General features: G+C 45.0%; 1 protein-coding gene across 3 annotated transcripts in view; it reads left to right on the plus strand.

The window, feature by feature from the left end:
• Positions 1–23863, plus strand: part of LOC115459602 (uncharacterized protein C16orf46 homolog) — a 60291-nt gene that overhangs the window by 20766 nt on the left and 15662 nt on the right. For 2 of the 3 annotated variants that reach the window (XM_030189412.1, XM_030189410.1), the window contains exon 1: positions 20389–20467. The exons of the other annotated variant lie outside the window; for it this stretch is intronic. The gene's annotated coding sequence lies outside the window, so the exon portion shown is untranslated. Of the gene's footprint in view, positions 1–20388; positions 20468–23863 lie in introns of those variants that run through there. 3 annotated transcript variants of the gene reach the window in all.

Raw genomic sequence — 23863 nt, forward strand, 5'->3', positions numbered from 1 at the left:
CATAAACCGCTACTAAATGGAAAAATCCACAATTCCAGGAATAACATGTATAGAATGTTTGTACGTTTGGGAAGCTTGCCAGGTGCCCTTGGCCTGGATTGGCCGCTGTCGTGGACAGGATGCTGGGCTCGATGGACCCTTGGTCTTTTCCCAGTGTGGCATTACTTATGTACTTTTCATTTGTAAAGCAAAACAATATACAGATCTTTCCAAATGAATAATCTCGGTGCATCAGTAGAAAACCTTACTCATTGGCCTTCGATCTCATTCGGTGTGGGGGTAAATTTCACTCTTTGGGATGGACCATCCTTGGCATCTCTGGGTTAGACTAGAAATTCATGTCATCACCGGTGCCGTAGGAGCCGACTCTGTGGGTGCTTGAGCACCCCCAATATTGAGAAAATTCCTTGTATGTGTCCAAGGAGGGATTATTTCCATTGGGCTTAGCACCCCCAATCATTTTGAAAAGTTGGCTCCTATGGCCGGTGCTGCTGCTGCTGTTGCCTTTCTGCTTCGGACGAGTGGGGGGAAAAGGAAATGAGTGAAAGAGGGGAAGAAGAGTAGAGAACTGCTGGTTCGTTTTCATCATAATCTGGGGTTACACAAATTTTCAGTAAATAAATGGGATCACATTGGATAAAAGTTTGTGAAGCACTGTTCCAGGAGCTACTCTAATTATAATAACTGTAGACCTGGGGAAAGCCACTGCTTATTCCTGGAGTAGGCAACGTGTAATCTATGTACTTTTGGGATCCTGCCAGGTACTTGTGACCTGGATTTGGTCACAGTTGGAAACAAGATACTGGGCTTGAGGGACCTTAGGTCTGACTCAGGATAGCTGGTCTTATATTCAACCTTTTTATCCTACACGTGTCCAAAGTTGACATGAGAACTCTTGACAGCAGTGGCGTTGTGTGTGTGTGTGACACCGCATATCCTCGTGTGTGTGTGTGTGACACCGCATATCCTCCTAAAATTAAGCACCCCTTGGCCTCAACTACCCTTCATCACTGTCCCTCTTACTCCAGTACCCCTCCTAAACATACACGCAAGTTTCAATCCTCTCGGACCAAATTTATTTATTTATTAGGATTGATTTACTGCCTTTTTGAAGGAATTCACTCGGCAGTGTTCAGTAAGAATGAATCAAGCATGAGCAATAGACAATTACAGCAGTAAAAATAGTCAAATAACAATACAAAGTATGGCGTGGAGGGGCATAATCGAACGCGAACGCACATCTTTATGGGTGTCAATGTCCGAGAATGGGTACATGAAGGGGCGGGACAGACTGTATTTTCAAAAAAAATGGGCGCCCATCTTTTTTTTTCGATAATACAGTTTGTGCCGGGCAAATACATCGGATTTCTGCGGATTTGAGCTGGGCGTAATCGTTTTTCAGCGATAATGGAAACCGAAGGCGCCCAGCTCAAAAACAAACAAATCCAAGGCATTTGGTCATGGGAGGGGCCAGGATTCGTAGTGCACTGGCCCCCCTCACATGCCAGGACACCAACCGGGCACCCTAGGGGGCACTTGTAACAATTAAAAAAAAAAAGTAAAATGCCTCCCAAGTCCATAGCTCCCTTCCTTTGGGTGCTGAGCCCCTCAAATCCCCCCCCCCCAAAACCCACTGCCCACAGCTCTACACCATTACCTTAGCCCTTATGGCTGAAGGGGGGCATCTACATGTGGGTAGAGTGGGTTTTGGGGGTGGTTTGGAGGGCTCCCATTTACCAGCACAAGTGTAATAGGTAGGGGGGATGGGCCTGGGTCCACCTGGGTGAAGTCCACTGCACCCACTAACAACTGCTCCAGGGACCTGCATACTGCTGTGATGGAGCTGGGTATGGCATTTGAGGGTGGCATACAGGCTGGAAAAAAAAGTTGTTTTTTTTTTGTGGGAGGGGGATAGTGACCACTGGGGCAGTCAGGGGTGGTGATCCCCGATTCCCTCTGGTGGTCATCTGGTCATTTAGGGCACTTTTTGGGACTTGTTTGTGAAAAAAAGGGTCCAAAAAAAAGTGACCCAAATTCGGCAAAGGGCGCCCATCTCTCCTCGGCCGACAAACACACCCCAGTCCCGCCTTCACCACGCCCCCGTCAACTTTGCTCGTTCCCGCGACGGAATGCAGTTGAAGATGCCCAAAATCGGCTTTCGATTATACCGATTTGGACGCCTTTGCGAGATGGGCGCCCATCTCCCGATTTGGGTCGAAATCTGGGTGCCCATCACTTTCAAAAATAAGGCCGATAGTATACTACTTACAATGCCAACACAATATGTAATAAAACATTTCAATTGATAGTGAGGGGTAAAGCAGAGATGGAACATATAGATAAGTAAGAGAGTAAGCGGAGTTAGAAAATAAGGGGACTAATTTAAAGAGAGTTGCACATGAGGTCAGAGAGGTGATTAAATATTATCTCAGCTAAAGTAGGAGAGAGGACAAACATGTCCTGCTGCAGTATGTGCAGCCCATGTCACTCCTTGTGTGTGTGATACACCAACAGGTTAGTTACTTCTTCCATTAAAGGCCTGGCAGTGGCGTTCCTGGGGGGGGGGGGGGCGGTGGGTGCGGTCCGCCTGTCCTCCGTTGTTCCATGCTTCTTCTCTGCCCCAGAACAGGTTACTTCCTGTTCCGGGGCAGAGAAGAAGCATGGAACAACGGAGGACAGGCGCGTGCAGCACCCCCCCACCCAGCGGCGTGCACCCAGCGGGGGGGGGGGGGGGGGTCCTTCGTGGGGGTGTCCTTTCGCTGGGGGGGGGTCCACGCTGCATCGGGGGGCGCTGCACCTGGGGGGCGGGGCGCATCGGCGATCCGCCCCGGGTGCCAGCCCCCCCAGGAAAGCCACTGAGGCCTGGTTGAAGAGCCAAGCCAAATTTACTAGTTCTCCCTCAGAGCCTCCCTCCAGCTTCATTCATTTTCCAGTCAACCTCCACCAGCCTAATTCTCCTACTTGCCTGCAAGTTTGTTTTTCCCTTTTCTTCCTTCTGGGATCATGTGGCACTTAATAAACTGTGCTGTACCCAAACTCCCGCATTGTTCCCAAAGTCTAATGAGAATAGCCTGGGAGTTTGAACAGTGAATGCTCAAACTCACTGGCAGCCACACGATATCGGAAGGGAACAGCTATCCAGGGAGCAGGGCTGACAGCAGCCGGATCCTCTGGGGTAAATTCAGGGAAGCGAGTTGAAAAAAACATTGAAATAATAGACTTCCAGTTAGACATTTCATCGCCGTCTGATGCTCAGATTTATGACAGCGCCGCCACATGCCACAGATACTATAAAGGTCAAATGGCCGTGGAAGTTCCTTTTATAGACACGTATTTAGGATACGAGCCAGGGCACGTCTCTGATAGCAGCAGCACCAGAACCAGGAACTGCTCACTGCTCATAGCTTTCAAGGTCAGACAAACACTTATACTCACCTATTTTTAACCAGCCGTTTTTGACGGCCAGTAACTTCTTGGCTGTGAAGCTTGTTGAATGAAGTGAAAGGTGCCACTCACACTGAATGGGTGATACAGGTATTCTGTAACGTGTTCAGCTCAAGTAGTCAATTTTCTAATGCTTATCTCGATTTTTTAAAGCTTCAAATACATTTTCAGCTTTAGCAGCTGCATTGAGGAGACTGACAAACTCACAAACTTGTCAACAGCTCCACTGAGAAAACGAACGCAGCCACAGAAGGGATTTCAAGTATGGTTTATTAGATTTTATATACCAAAATGACCACCACCGGAAGATAATATTACATGTGAAAGGAACGCCAAAAAAATGATAGGGGAGTGGAGTAAGAAAAGAAGGAAAGACAAAGAAGAACAGACAGGGAGGGAGGGACAGACAGACACCATTCACCCCCCATCTGGGCCACCAAAGAAAGTACGGCACTTAGCCAAAGTCCAGGAGTCATGAGGTGAAGCACAGATAGGCTAAGCCAAAGAGATAATTCATCAGGGCTTTCTTAAATTTGGCAAAAGGATCTTCTGTCCGTAGTGATGAAGTGAATTCCAGTACAATGGGGCAGTGAAAAGAAGTGTGTGTAGAGTCATGCAAGTAAAAAATATTCTTATTATGAAAGCACTGTGCCATTCTAGAAATGAAGGATTTATTTAAATAATGCTAACATATATGACATTTTAAGTGTTTTCTGCACATACTGAAATAAAGACAAAGAACTTCTGATCTTTCCAGTGACATGCTCTATTTTTTTTAAATAGTTTGTATTTTACTGAAATCTGATTTCAAAACATGACAGGAGAAAAAGACCAATTAGCCCATCCTGTTTGCTCAGTTATTCCTGTCTACGGTATATCCCAGCCACTAGCCACAGTAACATACATAGCATAGTAACATAGTAGATGACAGCAGATAAAGACCTGTATGGTCTATTCAGTCTGCCCAACAGGATAAACTCATTACATATGGTATGTTGTACACCTGGTCTTGATTTGTCCTTGCTATTTTCAGGGCTTAGACTGTAGAAGTCTGCCCAGCACTGTCCTTGTTCTAAAATTTTTGGAGTTAACGTCGAAGTCCCTGAAAAGCTCCACTCCAGGCCATCCAAATGTATTCAGCCATGATCAGGGTGCAGACCGTACAAGCCCCCTCTTTCCTGCCCGAAGCGCCTGCATACTACTTCTTGCTGACTCCGGTCCCGGCACCGATTCAAAATGGCCGCCAAGAGTGACCTTGCAAGACTTCTGCAGAAGTCTCGTGAGGCCGCTTCAACTAATCAGCAGCTGTTCTAGGGGCTGATCCCTCCTTAATCTACTGTGATTCCATCAAAATTATTCACCATTTTTCTCAACAATTGATTCCCACACTTTCCCTTTGAATATTACAACTTTATATGTAAACACATGTCCTTATGGATCTTTGACAGCCTCTCTCACTACCAATACTGGCTTCAGTTTGCACTGCTAAAATAAACCCCTTCTTTTTCTTCTCAAACCCTTACAGAGTGAACTTTGGCCCTGTGCCAAAGTATTGCCTTGTAGGAACAGCAGGGGAGGGGGAGGATGCAGACAGTGAGGGGGGGGGGTTGACCTCAAATCAGGGGCGTATCTGACCTGCGGCGGTAGGGGGGGCCAGGGCCAGAGTGAGGGGGCACATTATAGCCCCCCCCCCCCGCCGCCGCCATTGCCGATCCCCCTCCCCCCAGCCGCTGCCATTGCCAACCCTCCCCCTCCGTTGCTCGCCTACCTTCGCTGGCGGGGGACCCCAACCCCCGCCAGCCGAGGTCCGCGTCCTCCTGCCGCTGCCGGCTGCCTTTGGTCCTTTCATTTTTCCATTGAAGCTGGCGCCGCCGCCGCCGAAAAAGTTTCTTTTGAATCTGACGTCGCTGCACGTTGCACGTTGTACGTGCAGGACGTCAGACTCAGAAACAATTTCTGAGCCTGACGCCCTGCACGTACAACGTGCAGCGACGTCAGATTCAAAAGAAACTGTTTCGGCGGCGGCGGCGCCAGCTTCAATGGAAAAATGAAAGGACCAAAGGCAGCCGGCAGCGGCAGGAGGACGCGGACCTCGGCTGGCGGGGGTTGGGGTCCCCCGCCAGCGAAGGTAGGCGAGCAACGGAGGGGGAGGGTTGGCAGCGGTAGGGGGGGCCAGGGCGAAATCTGCGGGGGCCCAGGCCCCTGAGGCCCCACGCAGATACGCCCCTGCCTCAAATAGATACTTTTGCTTTCTAGAGCAAAGATGGGGGCAGGGCGTACAGCTTTGTTTCAGCTAATTATGCAGGTTTGCACTATAGTTCTGAAGGGAGCTATGGCTCCAAACTATCTGCTTCTGTTTGTAGTATGACGATCAGTTGGTGGTGTTGCTGTGGGCAACACATCTGTCATGTGTACAACTATAGGTTTCCTGAAGAGAGAAACCATATACACGCAGAAGTGTCTTGTCCACAGTCAATAGACTACGATTCACTGGGATACGCGGCTCCAGTCACCATTCAAGAAAGATCTCCAACGAGGCAGCTTTCCCATATTGCTGACGAGTGGGATGTTCCACTACCACCAAAAATGCGACAAGAATGGGAGAAATGGAAAGATTCTCTAAAGACTCTTGAACAGTGGCGTTCCTAGCTTGGATGGCACCCAGGACAGATCGCCGATGCGCCCCCCGCCTGCGAAATGACACCTTCCCCCCCTCCCCGGTGAAATGACACCCCCCCGGGTGCACGCTGCTAGGGGGGGTGTGCTGCAGCGCGCGCCTGTGGGCTCCGACTTCATGAACTTCGCTCGTTCGCTGCAGCTCCCTCTGCCCCGGAACAGGTTACTTCCTGTTCCGGGGCAGAGGGAGCTTCAGCGAACGAGCGAAGTTCGCGAAGTCGGAGCCCACAGGCGAGCGCCGCGGCACCCCCCAGCGGCGTGCACCCGGGGCGGACCGCCCCCACCGCCCCCCCCTTGGTACGCCACTGCTCTTGAACAATTACACATCCCACACACTTACATCCCTGCAGCACTCAGTACTGCCTGTCGCAAAGAAATCTGTATCTTCTCAGATGCTTCTGAAAAAGCTATAGCTGCAGTGGCCTACTTGAAAGCTAGAGATGCAGATGAGCTATCTCATGTGGGATTCATCTTCAGCAAAGCCAAATGAGCACCACAACCCAATCATATCATTCCACACTTAGAATTGTGTGGAGCAGTGCTGGCAGTAGAGATAGCAGAAATGATGCATAATGAAATGGACATTCAAATAGATACAATAAAATTTTACACTGACAGTAAAGTTATCCTGGGCTACATTTACAACCAAACCAGGAGATTTTATGTGTACGTCAGGAACAGAGTTGAGCGCATACAAAAGTCAACACGACCAGAACAGTGGCATTATGTGCCAACTGACCAAAATCCAGTAGACGGTGCCAGCATCCTGTCTAATGGAAACCACATAGTTATCAGGACCAGATTTTCTTCTAAAACCTGACCACACATCACCAGCGAGGGAGAACTCCTTTGAATTTATAGACCCTGACTCTGACGCAGAGATTCGCCCTGAGATGACTGTTCTTGCTACTCACATTCTGACTGAAAGCAACTTGGGAGCACATCGTTTCTCGTTTCTCAAGTTGGGTAACACTCATAAGAGCTATGGTGCATCTTATTCATATTGCATTTTTATCTCATCAGTCAGCTGATGAAAGACCCAGCACTTGGTACCCACTGGCACATCTGTACAAAGCCTCTCTCAATAAGTGAGATTATTTGAGCAGACAGTACTATCTTACGTTGTATAAACCAGAAGCTTATGTGGAAAAATTTAATGCATTAGTAAATGATGAAACTTCCAAAGAGTAGCCCACTTCTGAAGTTGAACCCCTTCATTGATAAAGAAGGCCTGCAAGAGTCGGCGGCCACCTCAACCAAGCAGAACTAGAAAAGGGTGAGAAGAACCCTCTAATTGTCCCAGGTTTGGCACCGCATATATTACTACTACTACTATTAGCATTTATATAGCACTACCGGACACACGTAGCGCTGAACACTTGACATAGAGAGACACAGTCCCTGCTCAAAGAGCTTACAATCTAGGTAGAAACAGACAGATGAGACATTATAGGCAAGGGAAGGGAATTACAGGGTAGAGAGGAACAGGGAGGAGGAGGGCAAATGAGTAACGGTTAGGAGCCAAAGGCAGACGTGAAAAGGTGAGTTTTGAGCATAGATTTAAAAACAGGTAAACAAGGAGCTAGACGTATGGGTTCAGGAAGACAGTTCCAGGCATAAGGTGCCGCAAGACAAAAGGAAAGAAGTCTGGAGTTAGCGGTAGAAGAGAAGGGGGACAACAAGAGAGATTTATTTAGAGAGAGGAGTTCACGGGGAGGAATGTAGGGAGAGAGGAGAGGTAGTGAGGAATCATATAGTGGATGCATTTAAAGGTCAGCAAGAGGAATTTGAACTGTATACGGAAGAGGATAGGGAGCCAGTGAAGTGACTTGAGGAGAGGGCTAGTGTGGGCGTAACGATTCTGGCGGAAAATAAGTTGAGCTGCAGAATTCTGAACAGATTGGAGAGGAGAAAGATGATTGAGCGGAAGACCAGTGAGAAGTAAATTGCAATAGTCTAAGCGAGAAGTAACAAGGGTGTGAATAAGGGTTTTGGTGGCATGTTCAGAAAGGAAGGGGCGAATTTTGCTAATGTTGAAGATAAACAAGCGACAGGTTTTGGCGATTTGTTGAATATGATCAGAGAAGGAGAGAGAGGAGTCGAAGATGACTCCACGGTTACGAGCTGAGGAGACAGGGAGGATATGAGAGCCATTAACAGAGATAGAGAATGGGGGAAGAGGGGAGGAGGGTTTAGGGGGAAAAATGAGAAGTTCAGTTTTAGCCATATTTAATTTGAGATGGCGTTGAAACATCCAGGTGGCAATGTCAGATAAGCAGGCAGAGATTTTCTCCTGGATTGAGGTTGAGATTTCAGGGGTGGAGATGTAAATCTGAGAGTCATCAGCATAAAGATGGTAATGAAAACCATGGGATGAGATCAGGGCACCAAGGGAGGAAGTATAGATAGAGAAAAGGAGTGGTCCAAGGACAGAACCTTGAGGCACACCTACTGAGAGCGGGAGGGAAGTTGAAGAGGATCCATCAGAATGAACACTGAAAGTACAGAGTGAGAGGTAGGAAGAAAACCAGGAAAGAACAGGGCCCTGGAATCCAAGCGAGGACAGCGTATCAAGGAGTAGGGTGTGGTCAACAGTGTTGAAAGCAGCAGATAGGTCAAGAAGGATGAGGATGGAATAGAGACCTTTGGATTTAGCCAGAAGCAGATCATTAGAGACTTTAGTAAGTGCAGTTTCAGTAGAGTGAAGAGGGCGAAATCCGGATTAAAGTAGGTCAAGAATAGGTTGAGAAGAGAGAAAGTCAAGGCAACGGCGGTGAACGAGTTCAAGTAATTTGGAGAGGAAAGGGAGAAGGGAGATGGGGCGATAGTTGGCGGGACAGGTAGGGTCAAGTGAGGGTTTTTAAAGGAGTGGAGTGACACTAGCATGTTTGAAGGACGTAGGTACAGTTGAAGTGGAGAGAGAAAGATTAAGGATGTGACAGATGACTGGGATGATAGTAGGAGAGATAGTGTTAAGTAGGTAAGTGGGGATGGAATCAGAGGAACAAGTAGTACATTTAGAGGAGGAAAGAAGAAGAGCAGTTTCTTCAGTAGAAACTTCTGAGAAGGAGGAGAAAGGAGGAGAGGAAGGACAGTGGGGGATGTAGACTAAGGGAGAGAGAGGTGGGGAGGGTTTGGATGAAAATTCAAGATTAATCTTACGGATTTTATCATGGAAGTAATCAGCTAGAGTCTGTAAAGAAAGAGAAGGGGGAATAGGAGACGGTGGTATTTTGAGAAGAGAGTTCAGTGTGGCGAAGAGAAGTTGAGGGTTAGAACCGAAGAAATTAGTCAAATGGGTGAAGTAATCCTGTTTGGCAAGTGAAAGTGCAGACTGGAAGGAGTTCAGCATGAATTTGAAATGAATGAAGTCGGCAAGGGTACGGGACTTAAGCCAAGAACATATCAACCTTGCCTGTGTGTTATTACAACGAGCAAGTTAAACTCAAGGAAGACATTTCACAGCAAGAACTATCAGAACCACAGGATTATGGATTGTGGGAGCAAAACATAGAATGTCATAGACTATGGGTAAGCATCAAGAATGGCAGATTTGCCAGCAGACCGGCAGAGTAACAAACTACCATGTACCTAAGTGGTTCTTGACATCTTTGGACCCTAGTCAGTTGTGACACGAAGCAGAAGAGGTGGAGCATCCAACAGTAAACACTGGGCTGTGATTTTTTACATGCATGAATACCTAAGCAGTTCACATTGAACTTTTGGAATCAACGGACACCAAGTTTTAATAATGCCTTGCAAAGATTCTTCTCCATCAGAGGTTCAGCTAAGCAAATCCTTTCCGATTGTGGAACCAACTTTGTGGGCACTTGCAGAGAGTTGAACATTACATCTACTAGACTAGATCATCCTGCCATTGAAAGGTACCAATGCGACCAAAAGTGCATCTTCAATCCTCCTCACTCTTCATACATGGGAGGAGCCTGGGAGTTAATGACTGGAGTAGCTTGTCGCATCCTTGATGCCATGCTCTTGGAAACTGATCACCTTCGAATAACACACGAATCTCTGACAACCTTTCTTGCAGAGGCCACTGTTATCATAAATGCCAGACCATTATCTTCTGACCTAGAGTTGCCACTGATTTTAATTCCAGCTATGTTTTTGATGCAAAAGCCTAATGCCATTCCTTCTCCATCAGGGGACTTCAAAGGTAGCAATACATACAAATATCAATGGAAGCGAGTTCAACCAGAGACAAGAAAGAAGTTGCCAAGTTTTAAGATCCAGATATAAATGGACTTTTGCATGCTTATAATGTTTATAGTTTTGAGAAGATAAATAGTGGTATCTACCGATACCAGTTGGGGAGTGTCTGCCCCCATATTCATGGAGGCAGGGTGCATTCTTATGTATATTTAGTATTATTTGTATTCAATTGCATTATCCTGTGATTGGCTTCTTGTGAGCTTTCCCTATTGGCTGAGCTACAGCCAGCCCTCCCTCTCTGCCCCTGGAGGCTGTGTGAGAGAGTCTCAGTCTTCCTAGCATGCTTCTGTGATCAGCAGCTGTTCTAGGGGATAATCCCTTCTTAATCTACTGTGACTCCATCAAAATTCTTCACCATTTTTCCCCCAAGGCATTATTCCCAAAAATTGATTCCCACACTTTCCCTTTGAGTACTATAGCTTTACCTCTCACCTGGGCTGAGGTTCTGGCCATCTCTTTGCCTCTGTGGTGGCTAAATATGAACTGTGTGCAGAATGCAACACTTCTATCCAAGCAACTGAACTGTAAGCTGATTTTCTTTGTTTGCTACAATAAAGAATAGTTGGATTAATAATTGAAAGTCTAGTGGTAAAGGTTTTACTTGAGAATGGTTTAGCTGCCTGTTGAAGCTTTGTCACCTCACTTAGCCTAGAACAGCACATATAGAGAACGGAGGAACAAAGAGTAAAATCTAGCTATGGGAGAAAAGAGAGACAGAGAACTAAAAAAAAAAAAAAAAAAAATTAAATAGACATGGAGAAGGCAAAGTAAAGAAGACAGAGAGAGAAGAAACAGAAAATGGAAAATAAATCTTAGAAAAGGACTTAGGAAAACAAGGAGAGAGTGGAAAAAGAGACCAGGACCAATCTGATTAGATTAATAATAGGATCAGACAACAAAATTACAAAACTTTTTTTTTCAGCTTTTAGTGATTGGAATAGCTCAGCTTTGGGATTGGGCATTTTTTTATGTTTTCATATTTTGCTCAGTACAGGAAAAAATGGATTCCTATTTATCTTTTTTTTTGTGTGAGTTCCACTGCTGAAAAAGTCTGGTTTTTGTGCTTTCCATTTCAGTTTTGGTCTGTGTGTTTCTAATTTGTAGTCCTTTGTTCTGTATTTAGTGCAGGACTGTCTATGTTCTTGTTCTGCATATGAGGTATTCTGCTAGCCTGTATTCTCTGTGCATAGATCTGTAGCAGTCCAGCTTGTTCTGTTTTCCCAATAAGGGCTGTATTGTTGTACTACAGCTGTTATATTTGCAGTGCTGCTTTTTTCCTAGGTAGGGTCGTTGCTCTATGAGTGTTGTTATGGCATTGTATGGTAAGATTGTATCCTTTTTTTTTTACAGGGTTTTATGTTACTTCTGGTTTGCGTGGCAGTTGATGGAGTTTGTGTTGCTCCTAAGGCAATCACACCAAAACCTGAATATAATTTTTTTTTTATTCTGAGCATTTGGGTTCAGACACCCCAAAACTGAGGCGCAGTCTGTTGCTTTGGCTGGCGGGGGTCCAGAAGCCCTACCAGAGGAAGCCCTCTGCCTCACAAAGCCAGGCAGTTAGCAGCACTTTTCCCCAACCTCCCTCCCCGCCACCCCACACACATTGATTTCTAAGAAACAGAGCATTCACGTGGAAGGCCTGCCCCCTGCGCATGCTTGGTTTTTGCGCATGTGCGGAGGGGAGAGCCTCCCTCACGAATGCTCAGCTTCACAGAGGAAAAGTTCCACCAGCTGTCTGGCTTCGTGAGGAGGAAGGCTTCCATTGGCGGGGCATGGGGACCCCTGCCAGCTCAGATATGTGGGTGTGGCAAAATGTGCCCCCCCCCCCCACACACACACTTTGGGCTCAGGCTCCCCCAAAATCTGAGGTCCAGCTACACGCCTGGTTAAGCTCTAGTCCTGCGTGTCAGCCTAGAAAGTCTGAATAAATGATAAGCAATAAACTGAAACACTCTAGTTCTGCTCTGTACCCATAACAATTTATGTTCTTGTAATTATTGCAGCTTTTTTGTGGTTATTGTGTTCTCCCTCTTGGATGTTCTGGAAAAGGGTTATAAAATAATACAATACTTGCTTTATTGCTTTGTTGAACCTGATGTTTCTATCTGTTCTTTGTCTGCTTTGTACACAATATTCTTGTGTATTTACAAACTGCAATAGAAAAGAAGACCTCACATGCTCATCTGCTTTATTAATACAGATGAAAAAGGCACATATTTGTCCTAAGAGACAGTTGAAGGATACAGGCTAGATTATGGTATTTATTTTGTCAGTGTTTTAGAAACTTTGCAGGATATTGCAATGTCTGTTGAGAAGTTTAGGATTTATTTAAGCTATGGGATACTTTTCTTGAGGCACCTTTAAATATAAGTGAACTGTTTCTATAAGCGTGTAAGTAGTTTAGGGTTAGTTAAGTGTTTAAAATAATTGAACTGAAAATATTTAAACTGTCATGTATGTTGCAAGACCGCTGTTGTGGACTAAGAAAACTGTTGTTCTCTTAGGATTCTGCAGCTGGCATCATGATTGTTCCAGTTGTCCGGGTTTTGCCACGTGTGAGTTAGTGGAACCAACATTTCAGCCATCATGCCGTGGCTTTCTATTGTCAGGTGCACTTGAAGGCATTATTTTTAATATGAGTATAAGTAGTTGGCTCAGCCTTGTATATTATAAGTACATAAGCACTGCAATACTGGGACAGACCGAAGGTCCATCAAATCCAGCATCCTGTTTCCAACAGTAGCCAATCCAGGTCACAAGTACCTGGCAAGATCCCAAAACATTACAATACATTTTACTCTGCTTATCCTAGAAATAAGCAGTGGATTTTCCCCAAGTCCTTTTAATAATGGCTTATGGACCTTTCTTTTAGGAAGCTATCCAAACATTTTTTTAAACCCCGCTAGGCCAACTGCTTTTACTACATTCTCTGGCAACGAATTCCAGAGTTCAATTACACTTTGAGTGAAGACATATATTCTCTGATTCGTTTTACATTTACTACTTTGTAGCTTCATTGTGTGCCCCCTAGTCCTAGTATTTTTCAAAAGAGTAAACAAGCAATTCACGTCTACCGGTTCCACTCAACTCATTATTTTATAGACCTCTATTATATCTCCCCTCAGCCGTCTTTTCTCCAAGCTAAAGAGCCATAGCTGCATTAGCCTTTCCTCATAGGGAAGTCATCCCATCCCCTTTATCATTTTCGTTGCCCTTCTATGAACCTTTTCATGCGGTAACAAGAATTGCACACAGTATTCAAGATGCGGTTGCACCATGGAGCGATACAAAGGCATTATAACGTCCTCATTTTTGTTTTCCATTCCTTTTCTAATAATACCTAACATTCTATTTGCTTAGCCGCCACCGCACACTGAACAGAGAGTTTCAACGTATCATCAACGATGATGCCTACATCCCTTTCCTAGTCGGTGACTCTTAATGTGGAACCTTGCATTACAGTCATAGTTCAGGTTCCTCTTTCCCACATGCAGGGGCATAATCGAACATCGCCGGCCAAATAGTTCGCCGGAGATCTATTTTGGCGGCGGTGCTACAGCTGGCCGGAACCGTATTATCAAAAAAGATGTCCGACCATCTTTTCTTTTGATAATACGGTTTAGCCCGGCCAAATGCCAGAGTTCACCGGGTTTTTTTTGGGTTACATTTGTACCCTGCGCTTTCCCACTCATGGCAGGCTCAATGCGGCTTACATGGGGCAATGGAGGGTTAAGTGACTTGAGATCACCGGTTTTGTTTTTCAGCGATAATGGAAAAAAACTGCCGGCCATCTCAAACACGGCGAAATCCAAGGCATTTGTTCGTGGGAGGAGCCAGCATTTGTAGTGCACTGGTACCAGTCACTTCAATAACGTGCAGTTGAACAGAATGGTTGAAGTGACTGGGACTTTCACTGGTTACAGCTGAATTTATCCACTCAACACTAAGATAGGTGTTCAATCCTATGTGACGCTTCATTATTTGGAATTTTTGACTCACATATGGAGTTTAGCATTATCAGCAGTATTAATAGTATAACATCATAGGTAGGTGGATGGTGACGGTGCGATGATATAATGTTGGGTATAAACACATCCAAGGACTGCCAGTCAGCCCAGTGATAGCTACCCAGTTGCTGAGCACTACTTGCATATTATAAAAATTATATTAAAAAATTCTGTTTTTTCACATATTTCACTGTGACAATTTTTAATGATAGTAATAATATAATTTTTTTATGGTTTTTGATCATTTTATATAACTAATCAGAGAAGAAAAACCGAAGGATTATCTATACCCTAGAGGTGTTTGCTATTACATTTTAACTGCCCGACCCTCGACCATTCTTCTAACGTTCGGAGATCCCTTCTCATCGTTTCTACTCCCTCCAAGGTATCTACTCTATTGGCTATTTTCATGTCATCCACAAAAAGGCACACCTTTCCTTCCAACCCTTCAGCAATATCTCCCACAAATATATTAGAATAGGCCCCAGCACCGACTCCTGAGGAACTCCACTGCTCACCTTCCTTTCCTCCGAGTGGATTCCCTTTACCACTACCCTCTGCCACCTGTCGATCAACCAGTTTCTTATCCAGTTTACCACTTTTGGTCCTAAGTTCAACCCTTTCAGCTTATTCACGAGTCTTCTGTGGGCGACCGTATCAAAGGCTTTGCTGAAGTCCAAGTAGATTACATCTAGCGCACGTCCCTCATTCAGTTCTTTGGTCACCCAGTCAAAAAAGTCAATAAGATTTGTTTGGCAGGATTTTCCTTTGGTAAAGCCATGTTGCCTCGGGTCCTGTAACCCATCGGCTTCTAGAAAGTTAACTATCCTTTCTTTCAGCAGTGACTCCATCATTTGTCCTACCACCGACGTGAGACTTACTGGTCTGTAGTTTCCCACTTCTTCCCTGTCTCTTTTGTGAAAAGGGATCACATCCGCTTGTCTCCAATCTCGCGGAACGTCTCCCATCTCTAAAGATCTATTAAATAAATCTTTAAGAGGTCCCGCCAGGAGCTCCCTGAGCTCCTTTAGTATCCTGGGATGTATCCCATCCTGCCCCATAGCTTTGCCAACCTTCAGATTCTCCAGCTGTGTATAAACTCTTTCTTCCGTAAACGGTGCAGTATCCACTCCATTCCCAGACGTTCCCTCAGCAGCCAACCGCAGTCCTTCTCTAGGATTTTCCTCCGTGAACACCGAAGAGAAGTAATTGTTTAGCACGTTCGCTTTATCTTCATCACTCTCCACTTAGCCATTCTCATTATCTTTCAGTCTCGCAATTTCATTCCTATCTCTTCTCCTTTCTCCAATATATCTGAAAAAAGTCGTCACCTCTCTTTACATCTTTAGCCATTTTTTCTTCTGCTCGTGCTTTCGCTAGCCATATTTCCCTCTTCACTTCTTTCAGTTTAATCCGATAATCTTTTCCGTGATCCTCTCGTTGCGTTTTTTTTGTATTTCTTGAACAAAGCCTCTTTTGCTCTTATTTTTTCAGCTACTTGTTTGGAGAACCAAATAGGCTTCCTGCTTCTCTTGTTTTTGTTTACTTTCCTCACAAAAAGATCAGTCGCCATATTTATAGCAGCCTTTAGCTTGGACCACTGTTTTTCCACTTCTCCTATGCCTTCCGACGCCAACAGCTCCTTCTTCAGGTGTTCCCTCATTTTATCAAAATCAGTATGTCTGAAATCCAGTACTTTGAGTTTTGTGTGTCCGCACTCCGCATTCGCCCTTATACATACGGTGGTGATGATCACTATTACATAGGTGGGCACCCACCCGGATATCGGAAACACTACCTCCATTTGTGAGCACTAGATCCAGCATCAACCCTTCCCTCGTGGGTTCCGTCACCATTTGTCTGAGCAAGGCACTTTGACAGGCATCCACAATCTCCCTACTTCTTTCCGATTCCGCAGACGGGACGTTCCAATCCACGTCAGACAAATTGAAATCTCCCAACAGCAGCACCTCCCCTTTCATATCAATCTTTTGAATATCTTCTATCAGATCCTTGTCTAACTTCTCCATTTGCGTAGGAGGTCTGTACATAACCCCCTTGTGGATACAGGTTCCGTCTTCTTTCCAGGACGATCCATAAAGCTTCTTCTTTTTCCCAGGTTCCCCACATTTCAGCCGCTCTGATATTCTCTCTCACATACACAGCCACTCCTCCACCTCTTCGGCCCTCTCTATCCTTCCTAAAAAGATTATAGCCCGGTACAGTCACATCCCATTCATGAGAATCGTTGAACCACGCTTCCGTAATAGCAACAATATCCAGGTTTTCTTCAAACATCAGGGCTTGCAAGTCTTGAACCTTTTTACTTAGATTACGAGCATTTGTGCACATAGCTTTCCATGTGCTTAGTGTGTTTGGGTGGTTTTTTATATTTACATGACATTTCCCTATTACTAACAATAATTCTGCAAATTCATTTTTCAATTCTATCAGTACTCTGGGATGAATACCATCTGGTCCAGGTGATTTGCTACTGTTCAATGTGTCAAATTGCGCCATTACATCCTCCACATTTATAGAGATTTCAGTTTCTCTGACTTGAATACCATTTCTGGCACTGGTATCTCTCCCAAATCGTCCTGGTGAAGACCAATGCAAAGAATTAATTTAATCTCTTCGCTATGGCTTTGTCTTCCCTGAGTGTCCTTTTTACCCGTTGGTCGATTTCCAGCCACCCTAACCCCCCTCACATCCCCCCAAAAAAGCCCTGGTGGCTAAATGAGCCGCAAATCAAGCCCTCCCAACCTGTGGTCTAGCGGCCATTTTCCCCACCCCCCCATACCTTTGTTGGAGGAGGGAGCTATTACACTCCCTCCTCTTCCAGTGCCACCTTGAAAATGGCAATGCCCAGCCCTGCCCAGTGCATTCTGGGATGAGCTGGGCAGGGCTTCATACCATGCTAGTTCCGGTCAGAGGCTCGGATCATGGGGCAGTAGCAAACACAGGTATAACAAAAGAGAGGGAACAAAGTACAAACTAAAGTCCAAACAAAAAAACAGCACCACGGGCCTTTAAAATGGAACAAAGGGTCAAGGCTCATTCATTAAAGAACTTTGTTCCATTTTAAAGGCCCGTGGTGCTGTTTTTTTGTTTGGGCAGTAGCAAACACAGGCATTAGTATGGCGCTAATAGCTTCTGGTGCCTGCATTTGCTTCTGATCATCGGCCCATGAGGTATTCAGCATCTCTCCTCTTCTCCCCCCATGCAAGGTGTTCAGAGGTGTCCCTCCTTACCCCCCTCTAGCGTGGTGCCGACACAGCAGTCAGTGTGTTTATGGAAGACTAATCCCAGTCCACACGAGGCCTTGAGATCTGCGCATGCTCAAGATCTGTCTGGTCCCACCCTCTCTGAACTTCCTCTTTTAGAGGGGGCAGGAGCTGGCAGACCTTGACCATGTGCTCAAGGTCCTGCACCAAAAGCAATTACTCTTTTGCAGACACTGCAACTGCCACATTGGTGCTACTCCCAAACTGTTCCACCCAGGCAGACACCTCATCCACTGGCCCTACAGTTTAACTATAGTGTGCATTGTTCCAAGCCAATAGATATTAGTTGGCAGTACCCATAGGGTTCAATCACTAGGTTTCACAGTAAAAGTTGCAACAAAGAACATGAAATACACATCTAAATCAATTAAGAGACAGCAAAATTACTGGTGGACACAACAGATTATCCTCTAATATACAAAAAAAGTTGTTCTTTTTACATTTATCATTGTTCAGTTTCTATCTGAGATGGATGCTAATGAGATGCAAATATAGGTGTACTCATAGAGTTGAGAATTAGGGAGTTCGGCAGGAGGATTGTACTTGGCGCATGAACAGAAGAGTTCTGCAGTAAGTTCGGCTCCTGAGCTCACGAGCCTGGCAAAACTTGGTGGTGTCTGTTTTCTATGGCCCAAATATAAGCGTTTACATTTTTTTTTTTTAGCTTGGACACTTATATTTAAATGCAGGAAACAGACATCAATGTGTACATTCACTTTTGAGTCTTAAACAGGCTTCCTTCTGCTTTCAAAGGCAATCAAAATCAGCAGATTTTGAAGACGAAATCACAAGAAATCCTCACTTCCAACAGCCTCTGGTCTGGCATTATTTTTTGCAGCGGTATGGGGCAGTTTTGTTTTGGGTGCTTTTTTCTGAACATTGGGGAGGTATACAAAATGAGCTAATTTTCATGAGCTTGACTACTTTAGCATGCTATTTGCACTGTTCATCTGTGAGCTTGATTGTTCCCGTGCTCTGGGTCTCTGAATAATCTGCGCAGGTAAATGCAGCTGCTGGAGGAGTAGCCTAGTGGTTAGTGCAGTGAACTTTGATCCTGGGGAACCGAGTTCAATTCCCACTGCAGCTCCTTGTGACTCTGGGCAAGTCACTTAACCCTCCATTACCCCTGGTACAAAATAAGTATCTGAATATATGTAAACCACTTTGAATGTAGTTGCAAAAACCTCAGAAAGGTGGTATATCAAGTCCAATTTCCCTTTCCCTCTAGCACCCACATTTACTTTTGAGCATTGGGCCCTAGAGCCTTCCCTATGCTGTCCTACCCAGTGGAAAGAGGAACTTGAGTCAAAGTGAAAAGGATACAATAGAGGGAAAGCTCTGGGACTAGCCAGAGGAAGCATGTGTTAATTGTTGCCACTAAAGACAAGTTTCAAGCACCATTGGGGGGGGGGGGGGGGCAGAGAAGCCAGACCATGGGGAGAACTGGGAGAGACTTTGCCATGATCAGCAGCTAGCAGAAAATTGGCATTTATACTAGTCAGTTTTCTGTCCTGCCAGCTGCAGCTCTCACCTTGACAAAACTGGCCAGGCTAGCCCAAAACCTGGCAGCACCTTGGTGTGGGCCTGTACTTAGTGGGGTTGTGTAGTGCTTTGGGCCCTAATGAGAGGTTGGGTGGCTTTGGTAGGCCAAAATCAGGGAGGAAAGAAGCTGAATGCAGGGTGGGGAAACAGAAGGGGACATGAGATGCTGGTTACTACTACTACTACTTATCATTTCTATAGCGCTACTAGACGTATGAAGCGCTGTACACTTGAACATGAAGATACAGTCCCTGCTCGACAGAGCTTACAATCTAATTAGGACAGACAAACGGGGCAAATAAGGGATTAGGACAAAGAGTAGCAAGATTCCAGAATCCCAACGATAACTACTATTACTGGTACTTATTTTCTATAATGCTATTAGATGGACGCGGTGCTATACACTTGAACATGAAGAGACAGTCCCTGCTCGACAAAGCTTACAATCTAATTAGGACAGACAAACAGGACAAACAAGAGATAAGGGAATATTAAAGTCAGGATGATAAAATAAGGGTTCTGAACAAGTGAATAAGGGTTAGGAGTTTAGTATCAAAAAGGTGGGCTTTTAGCTTAGATTTGAAGACGGCCAGAGATGAAGCTTGACGTAACGGCTCGGGAAGTCTATTCCAGGCACATGGTGCAGCAAGATAAAAGGAACAGAGTCTGGAGTTAGCGGTGGAGGAGAAGGGTGCAGATAAGAGAGATTTACCCAGTGAACGGAGTTCCCGGGGAGGAATGTAGGGCGAGATGAGAGTGGAGAGGTACTGAGGAGCTGGTTACTGGTGGGTAGGGAACAGAGGGGAAGGAAAGATGCTTGCTGCCAACTGGGAGAGGGAGTGAGTTTTAGAGAAAGGAAGGGATTGGGAAATACTGGCAACCAGGAGTGGCAGAGAGGGAAAGGGGAGACGCTGGCACCTGGGGGAAAGGAGCAGGGAAGGGAAGATAAAGGGCCTTGAGTCAGCCTTGGAACTGGATGGGTGCATAGTCCGTCAGATACCCTTGAGCCAGTCCTATTTCCCATCATCTGTAAACTAGCAAAGTACCTCGGAGTCCAAAGCAGCAGCAGCAGCCTATTGCTTTAAGCATCCAGCAGGTGAGCACGTGGCCGTCCGAGGACGTCACTTCCGCACGCGCGCCCCTCTACATCCGGAGAAGGCGTCAGACTCAGCGGCCGTAACCCCTAGCAACGGTGGTGGTTTGTCCTGGTGATGCCCCGGTCCCTGTCCGCTCTGGAGTTCCGCGGCGGGGACGGGAAGGACGGTGTATCCGCCGGGGCTGGTGAGTGAGGCGGGAGAGACTTTGGGTCCTGCGGTGCCTTTGCCTAGGAGAGAGCTGCTGCCAGCGCCGTACTTTTACCGCCTAGTTTGTGGAGGAGGTAGAGAACAGAGCAGGTGTGAAATTATTGGCGGGGGAGGGGAGGCATGAGAGTGGGGGAGGGGGGGGCATCACCATTCTGTTCTCTGATGTTTCCAGGACTGAGTCTCCGATTGAAACTGCTGGAGATTTTGTTAGATGCAGGGAGTTGGCTGAGCTGCGACCTAAAGAAAGCTGAAAAAAAAAAAAAGCAGCATTTTGCTTTAGGATGGTCCTAGGTGGGCCGACTTCAGTACAGAGCAGAAATGCATATTCACATTTATTTATTTATTGCATTTTGTACCCCACCTTTTTGCAGGCTCAATGTGGCTTACAGATCATTACATGATCTTAAATACAGTCGATAATAGGCTAAAGGTAGGTGTTGTGAGAGGTGTTTTTGATGCACCTGAGTAATTTGAGGAATGATTTATTAAGGATGTCTTTAGTAGGCTTTGCTGAAGAGATATGTCTTCAAAGATTTGCGAAAGCTGGTTAGCTTGTCCATATTTTTCAGGGCCATGGGTAATGCGTTCCAGATCTGTGTGCTTTTATACGCAAAAGTAGTAGCGTATGACTGTTTGTATTTAATTCCTTTACAGCTGGGGAAATTCAGATTGAGGAATTTGCAGGCCGATCTTCTGGCGTTTCTAGGTGGTAGGTCCACTTGGTTTAACATATAGAGTGGGGCGTCTGCGTGGATGATTTTGTGGACGGTTGTGCAGATCTTAATCTCGATTCATTCCTTGAGTGGTAGCCAATGTAGTTTCTCTCTTAGAGGTTTCGCCCTTTCGTATTTAGTTTTTCCAAAGATGAGTCTGGCTGCGGTGTTCTGGGCTGTTTGGAGTTTTTTTAATGGTCTGTTCTTTACATCCTGCGTACAAAGTGTTGCAGTAGTCCAGATGACTTATTACTAATGACTGTACTGGGGTAAGGAAGATGTTTCTTGGGAAAAAAGGTTTTATTCTCTTGAGTTTCCACATCGAGTAGAATATTTTTTTTCGTTGTATTCTTCACGTGGGTATCGAGTGTGAGGTATCGATCAATAGTTACTCCAAGAATTTTCAGATTTTCTGAGATAGGGAGTGTGCAGTATGATGTGGTTATGGTAGGGTAGTTATTTGTGTTGTATTGGGAAGTGAGAACTAGACATTGGGTTTTTTCTGCGTTCAGTTTTAACTGGAATGAGTCCACCCAAGAGTGCATGATTTGGAGGCTCTGGTTGAGCTTGTTGGTTATTTCATTTAAGTTACTTTTGAACAGGATGTGGATCATAACATCATCCACATATATGTAGGGGTTAGCACATTAGCACATACCTTGCTAATACTGGAATGAAGGTATTTTCAGCTTGTAGCAGTGTTACTGTCATAGCACGCATATCTTTGGAACTACTCTTGTTTTCTTTTCACATGGCCGCTAATGTGCCAGACTTCTCTATTGAGGAACACTCGTTATTTTTAATCACAGCTCCTATACTCCTGCCTTTTGTTGGGCTAGAGAGTGTAGGTATCCAAAGTGATCTTAGCTGATGATTTACAAATTGATGTGGTCCTTGCAAAATACAAGTGTACTTCTAATGCATGTTTTATGTATTTATTTTATTTACTACTTAATGTATACTATCCCACATCACTTTTTGTACTCTTAATCACAATAAATTGAGGTAGCTGCATGCAGGCTAGATTAGATTTATTCCCTGATCTAAACACGCACACATAAAATCAGCTTTTTTAAAATGTGACAGAGTATGTGCATCCTGTAGCTGCACGTTTTCTTTAGCTATATTTCAGGAAGGTAATTTTCATTCAGGCTATTTTACCCTCATAGATACCTAGTTACCTGCTAAATACCAGGGCAGGATTTACCCTTTGGTAAGCCTGGGCCAAAGCAAACAAGTACTTTGGGTCACTCATCCTTATCTAAATACAGCTTAACTCTCCCTGATGCCTTTATATGATACTGACTACAGAGGAAAGCCAGCAGAGCAGGAAGCAGGGGGTAAGATGTGCTGATGGCAAGCAACTCCTGAAGACTGGAGAACAGTGCACAGGAGGTAAAGAAAATACACAAATGTCCGGGGGGGGGGGGGGGGGGGGGGGGCAGTGGTGGCTATAATTCCTTCCACTCCATTTGCTTCTTTCTGCCAGTAGTTGACTTACCAGGACAAAGTTATGCCTTGGGAACTGTTGAGTTTACATATCTGAAAGTGCCCCTTTTAAACATTTGGGCCCTAGGCATGTGCATAGTTTGCCTTAACCCTGCTTTGGTAATGCAGTAATTTGGGTATAGAAATATGTTTAGGATGTGCACTAAACCTTGGGGTAATTGTGTCTAATGACCTAAAAAAAAAGCAAAATTCATCTAGATAAGTATTGCTACACTAATTAAAACAATCACAGTTTTAAAAATAAAAAAAAATAAAGAAAATAATAAAATAAACTAAAAATTATAAATACCTAGACCACCTTCAACATATTCCTAAAGATACAAAGAAAAACACGAGCGAAATAACCAACTACAGGCCAATAGCATCCATACCACTAATAACCAAGATAACCGAAGGTTTGGTAACTAAACAACTAACAAACTATCTAGACAAACATTCAATACTGCATGATGCCCAATCAGGATTCCGTTCGAATCATAGCACAGAAACAGTATTAGTCACCCTTATGACCAAATTCAAACAAATAATTGCAACTGGCAACAATATACTCCTCCTACAATTTGACATGTCAAGCGCCTTTGACATGGTCGACCATGGAATCCTACTACACATACTTGAATACTTTGGCATAGGAGGAAATGTCCTGAACTGGTTCAAGGGGTTCCTAACCCTGCGTTCGTATCAAGTCACATCAAATTCAACCACGTCCAAGGCATGGACACCTGAATGTCGAGTCCCACAAGGATCACCTCTCTCACCAACTATATTCAACCTAATGATGATCCCTTTAGCAAAACTCCTATCAAACCATAACCTCAACCCATATATATACGCCGATGATGTGACAATATACATCCCATTCAAACAAGACACCAAAGAAATCTCAAACGAAATCAATCAAAGTCTACACATCATGAACACATGGGCAGATGCATTCCGCCTGAAACTAAACGCAGAAAAAAACCCAATGCCTGATACTCACCTCCCAATACAACAAAAATGAATTCAACGCGATAAACACACCAAACCTAAACCTCCCAATCTCAGAAACGCTAAAAATCCTTGGAGTCACTATCGACCGCCACCTAACACTCGAAGCCCACGCAAACAACATAACCAAGAAGATGTTCTACTGCATGTGGAAATTGAAA

This window comes from Microcaecilia unicolor, unplaced genomic scaffold, assembly GCF_901765095.1.
Source record: "Microcaecilia unicolor unplaced genomic scaffold, aMicUni1.1, whole genome shotgun sequence".
Taxonomy (NCBI): domain Eukaryota; kingdom Metazoa; phylum Chordata; class Amphibia; order Gymnophiona; family Siphonopidae; genus Microcaecilia; species Microcaecilia unicolor.